Consider the following 6,039-nt stretch of genomic DNA (forward strand, 5'->3'; position numbering starts at 1 on the left):
GGTGGCCGCTGCCCGCGCTCTGATTGGTGGCCGCCGCTGTCACTCAGAGGAGGGCGGGGAGGGTTTGGCTCCTGGGCTGCGGCGCCCGCCCCCCAGCGGCACTGATTGGTCGCCCGGGGGTGGGAGCTGGGGGAAGGATGGCGTCGGTCCCTCCGCCCGCGGCATTTTCCTCATGCGCAGAGTGATCCCTGATCCCGCCCTCGAACGCCAGAAGGGATAGTGCTGCCGCCCAGCGCCGCTCCGGTTGCTGGGCTGTGACGGGGAGCGAGCGCTGTGAGCGCCTCCATCCTCTCCAAGAGGCGGAGACCCACGAGACACGGCACCACCTGCAGATGTCTGCAGGGAGCAAAGGTTCTAGCCCTGGGAGATATATTGTGGGACCTGAAGCCGTGGACTGCGCCTCCAGCCCTGCCCGGGATGCAAGAAGCTTCACGGACTGGGAGAACGGTGGTCATTTCGTGGCTCCAAGTCTGCCTGGAAAACAGCTTCCCCGGCAGCTGGGACAGTGAGGGCAGCTCTGGGGACTGCAGCTCACCTGTGGTGATGCCTTCAGCATCCCAGAGCCCAGGCATTTCCTCGGCAGGAATCATTAACTCTGCTTCACCAGTGTTATTTGTAAGGCCTGCTTGTGGGGAGCATACTCATCTCCTGGCCAAGGGCTTTGGCCTGGCAAGTGCCTGTACTGATCAGGGCCAGCCACCTCTGGAGCAGCCTGACTGCGTTTTTTCACCACAGCACTTAGTCTTGCTTTCCTCTGGACCTTCTCACAGTTTGCTTATACAACACCAAGGACACCGACTGCTTTCCCTGGTGTCTGCTTTCCAAGTGTGGAGGAGAATGGACCAGCCTGAGTTACAGCCAGCCAGGCTGATGGTGGAGAAAGTAGTCAGGAAAATAGCAGAAAGCTGTAGAGCTGAAACAGACCTTGGGCTAGAGGTCTTCTGCCTTATACTGGATGAGAAGAATTTCCTCAAGACAGGTCAGTGTTACATGTTCACTGCAGCCCAGTGGAAACTCAGTGACTGCCCTGAGAGGGAATAGTTGTCAGCCTTCCCACCCCACTGCCATATGTGTGCATGGGAGTAACAAGTCTTAGAGGTGAATGACAGTCATAACAAATCCCAGTGCATAAAGAGATTAACTCAGCTGTGCAAGCATACTGGTTCTGTTTATCCCCTGAGCAGATCAAACTATATAAGATTAAGGTCTTTAGGATGGCTAAGTACAAGCAATCCTTCATCAGGACAAGCTGCCTTTGCTTGGTGAAATCTACAAGTCCCTACAGTTTACTTGGTTCTTAGGCCACTTTCAGAGGCTCATGGTTGTTGTGAGTGTCACTGTCTATGTTTCTTTCTGGTGAAAAATGACTGGAGGAGGTGGCTGACTATTCTGTGTTTAGGAAAAAATTAGTAGCTTGGTCTACTGCTGCACAAACTTAATTTTTTTTCTGAATTCTGCATTTTCCACGAATCACAAGGGGCTCCTATCTCATGTATCACAATGAGCTTTCAGAGGGAAAGGTCTCAAACTTGTATCCAATTTCATTCCTGTTAAAATACCTTTCAATCTAATATTTCTACATATCCCCTACCTACTATGACTGAAGGAAATGCGACAAATTTTCAGAATGTGTGCTGAGGCATTGGGTAGAAAGGGTTCATTATACAATGTAGGGGCGGGGGAAAAAGTAATTAGTAAGGTAAAACCAGAAGCCCTTCCCAGATGAGAGAAAAGGGAGTTGAGGAGATTCATGTACCGCTTAAGGTTGGAGTGGTTTCAGATGGGTTGACTCCACTATCGGTGTGACAGAAGTTGAGAGGTCCCTCTGTAGAAAAAGCTCTCACGGTGTTGCACCTTGTGTTGTCTCCAGGCCTGCAATTGCAGCTCTGAAGCACATGAGGCCTGTAAAGTGGCCATTCCTCTTCCAAATGCCTGGACCACGCAACCCCTCCCAAAGGCACTGTCCTGCCGCCTTTGGGCTGGGGAGAGAAAACTGGCATGGCAGCTGGGCAGAAATGGCATTGGCGAAAGACCCTCTTCTGTGTGTGTGTATAATGACTGGCATCGTGAGGGCTGGCTCAAGGAGAGAGTGGCTGTCTGGGCCCACAGGGCAATGGAAGCAGGACTCTGCCAAGGCAGGATGCAGGGGGTGGATGATCTGGGGACAAACTGAGCACTAACTCACATATTCAAACTGTGTTCAACCTACTCAGTTCACCAGAACATCCAGTCTTCTTAATAAAGCAGATTTGCACATAATGATGAGCACCTGAGAGAATTCAGTATTTCAGCTCAATTATTTCCTCCAAAGTTCTTCTCTTAAATTACTGGATGAGTGGGGAGAAAAAACTTTGAGCAAGCCAGACATTGGCTTACTTTTACACAGCCCATGAAATAGTTGAGAACAACTGGAGCACTAGTTCTCCTGTCCACTCCCATAACATGTTTTTATTTGTCTGATTACTACTGATGGTTCAGGTTCTGGAGAGTACCTGTATCTGGCCATTGCATGGAAAAGAAAAAAAATATTTAAAAGAGGTAGCACTGCTCTGCTAGTGTCCCTGAACACAGATTTCCCTTTACCTCTTAACTCCCATGTAATTTTTTTGGCAACCTTGGTGTTGCCCCATCTCTCCACTATGGTCATCTCTACAGGCAGAAACTTGCATTTAATGGCAGCTTCTGACTGCTGCTGGCAGGATTTCTCTCTAATATCCACACAATGCTCTGGAGGGCGTCACTGCTGTGCTTTCAAAGAAAGCCTGACTCATTTGTCAGGGCTGCTGAGGCACTAATAGGCTTTAATGGCCATGACCAGCCTCAGCTGGGGTGTCCCCCACACCCTGGCTCCTGCGCCCAGGAGTCTCATTTCAGCTCAGCACAGTGGCATCAGTTTGTGTTTCAACTTCGTTACAGCTATGTCTGTGACTGGTTGGGATCCCCAATGATCCAAGTGTTGTTGTAGACTTTGTTTCTTTGAGTCTGTGTATACTCTGACTGATCATTTATACCTCATTTATTTCAGCTACTTCTATGAAGTGAAATATGCTGTTATTTCAAGCCTGTTTTGATGCTTGGGCTCTTGAGCCTCTTGGATGTTGATTGTTAGAGCAATGTTTTCACCTTAGGACAAAACCTTGTTGCTTCAGCTCCATAAAGAGGTAAGATTTGCGTAGTGATGAATTGCAAAATTCAGAACAAAGATGTGAAAATGCCGATGTTTCTGTGATTTGGTATTGGCCTTCCAAACAAGAAAGACTGAGTGAATGTGGCATGACTTTTGAAGCTGCCAAGTGTGGAGAGTAGCAGCATGTGTTTTTGTAGCAGGAGGCTTATTTAGCTACAATATTAGCCAAATTGAGACCAATTGGACTTATATCACAAAGAAAAGGATGCTTTTTCATAAGCATAACAGCTAGTAGAAAAGGATCCCAGATATCTTGCCTCAAAGAACATTTTAGGCTGATTAAGAAACTAAAACACAGACACATATTTAATGATTTTCTTTACATTTGCCTGCATTTTTCTTTAGCTAGCAAAGGATAGTTTTCTGTCAGCTCAAACAGTGTCTGCATACCTTTCATATGTTTGTGAATAACTGCATTATAAATCACAAGTGCAAGCGTGTCACTGTGAGATGGTCTTGTCATTTCAAAGTTGAATATGGTCTACATTTTGTAAATCCAGGCAGAGTCTTGGCATAATTTCTGCTCAGATTCAGGCATTCTAGATTCAGAGATATGAAATTACTCCAAATACTCTGGTACAAAACCAGAAACAGCTTCTCCCTTGGACAAGGCAAGAGTAACATTTGGAAGATGGTTCTTGGTTTGTTTATGGAAGGAGTTGTACGAACTCGGTGACCCAGACATCCTTTCCAGTGCTGCATTTAGTTCTCTCAACTAATGAGCGGGGGAATACAGGAGTTGAAACCTATCATTCAAAATCCAAGCAGTATTACTGGTTTGTTAAGGTGATTAGCGTGGATTTTGGTTTCAAACAGCTCTCGTCAAGCATTTCTCTGAGCTCTGTAAGCTCTAATGCTTATTATCTGATCATATCTTAGTTCTGGTACAGACACTAACTTCTGCCAAAGAGATGAGGAAACTGTGCTAAAGAGAAAGGAAGTGACCTACTTAGAGTTATAGCAGAGGGGGAAACCCAGCTTAAGTCAGAACTCTCGCCTCCTTTGTTTTGCTCATAGGCAATACTTCCTCCAGCACAAAGATAGACTCTGTACCCTAGACCCTGTACTGATCCTAACTTCCCCCTTCTTTTCTCCCCAGGGGCTGTATTAAGGAGCTCCACTTTCACTAGGTGCTGTTTTGTGCTGGGGAACAAATGAGCACCAGTCAGCTGACTCCTGATGCTCATTGGTATGCCAGGAGGGAAACTGGCATGCTGCAAGGAGCACTTTCTTTAGTCTGTAGAGTCTGGGATGAGAAAGGGATAGAAAAAAGTGCCATGAGGGCACTAGGATCCAGTGAAGAAAGCCCTCCAAGTGCTATTTAGCTCTAATATGTCCCTGCTTGTACTGGATGATCTTTCCTATTTTGTTTCCCTGTAGCTCCGTCTCACTGTGTACACAGCAGGGCATGTTTTAGAGGCTCAGAGATTCTCACTTTATTTTCCATGTGCCTCCATGCTGAAAGATGGTTTTCGTTTGTTATTGAACAGTGATGAAAAATCAGGGAGAAGTGACACAGTTTACTAAAAGCTCAATCAGTCAGAGACCAAGTTCTTGTGTATCACCTCTCCTTGGAAACTGGCCTCTGAGGAAGAAGAGCTGTATGTTGCCAGCTCAGTTTGAAGTTCACATACCAAATACTTGCAACACTGTCCTCTCTGAGTTTTCAACTCAGCATTATTAATTGGTATTATTTAGCAACTATTTTGGAAGGAGTAAAAATTCCTCAAACTTCTTAGCTGCCCGTACACTGTTAATAAGGGCACAGTAACAAAATCAACCAAATAAATTGCTCCGAATTGCATGGACTCAATCCTCTCTGCATTTAAGAATTTCAGTGCAGATTGGCTGCTGTGTAATGATAACTGTAGTTACCAGCTGGAGGTTGTACTTGAGTGGTATTTGATCTGAAGTCTGAAAGCACTTGCTCTCTTAAAATGGAAAAACATGATGTCCTTGTGCATAAGTGGATGAGTTCACCTCTTGTTCTTCAAGGGGAGACCCTGAAGAGGAGGTCTGATGCTGCAACTCACAGCCTTTTTCTCCCTGTCTTGCACCTCACCCATCTTATGAAGAATCTCTGTAAGGCTGCTGCATTACTGCTGCCTCTGCCCTTGAGGCTGATAGCTTGCCAGTTTTATGTGAAATTACTCTTCTGTCCTTCCTCTCCTTTCTTTTGCCACAAAGGGTATTGGATCTGTGCCATAATACATCTCTCTCTTTCTTCCTTGCCCCCATTATTTTCCTGCATTTTTGATCTCTCATGATAGGTTGCTTTTCAAAAATCAACTCCATCCTTGATTTTTTTTTTTTTGATCAGAGGGGGTGGGGCACGGGTGGTAGATGAAATGAGCAACCCAGTAAGTTAATATTAGCTGATCTCTCTCTGCTATACTTAATATTTGTGTACATTTTTAGGTCAGGGAGAGCATTAACTCTTTTCTTTGGACTTCTTGTACACTGCTTACTTTCACATTTCACCTAGTTAACATTATATTGAGACCTATAGCTTTGATTTCAACTATATCCATCTTAAGAAACAAGAGCAGTCTTAATTAAAAGATACCAAGAGGATCCACAGAATCCCTTGGTAGTTTATTCCAGTAGTTAATCATCTTTATTATTAAATACATATTCTAATTTGGCATGCCTGGCTGCAGCTTCCAGGCATTGGGTCCTCTTTTATTTGTGGTTTTCCACGTTATGCTAAAGGGTTTGTCGTACTTTAGATTTTCTGTCCAGGAAGCTGAACCTTCTCTGTGATTGAGTTCTGTAAGGGCTGTACTGAAGGAGTTTGTCTCTAGCTCTCAGTTTAGTGTTTTTTTTCTATACCATCTACAATGTCACCTGAA

General features: G+C 45.2%; 1 long non-coding RNA gene across 5 annotated transcripts in view; it reads left to right on the forward strand.

Annotated features, from left to right (window-relative positions):
- Window positions 1-71: 71 nt before the first annotated feature.
- LOC127476326 (uncharacterized) overlaps window positions 72-6,039 on the forward strand; it is an 85,874-nt gene continuing 79,906 nt past the window's right edge. For all 5 annotated transcript variants that reach the window (XR_007906563.1, XR_007906561.1, XR_007906562.1 and 2 more), the window contains exons 1-2: window positions 72-979; window positions 3,026-3,161. This is a non-coding gene — a long non-coding RNA (uncharacterized LOC127476326). The remainder of the gene's footprint in view (window positions 980-3,025; window positions 3,162-6,039) is intronic.

The sequence above is a fragment of the Manacus candei genome, unplaced genomic scaffold (assembly GCF_025592945.1).
Source record: "Manacus candei isolate 608988 ecotype Guabito, Panama unplaced genomic scaffold, ASM2559294v1 h1tg000049l, whole genome shotgun sequence".
In the NCBI taxonomy this organism is placed as follows: domain Eukaryota; kingdom Metazoa; phylum Chordata; class Aves; order Passeriformes; family Pipridae; genus Manacus; species Manacus candei.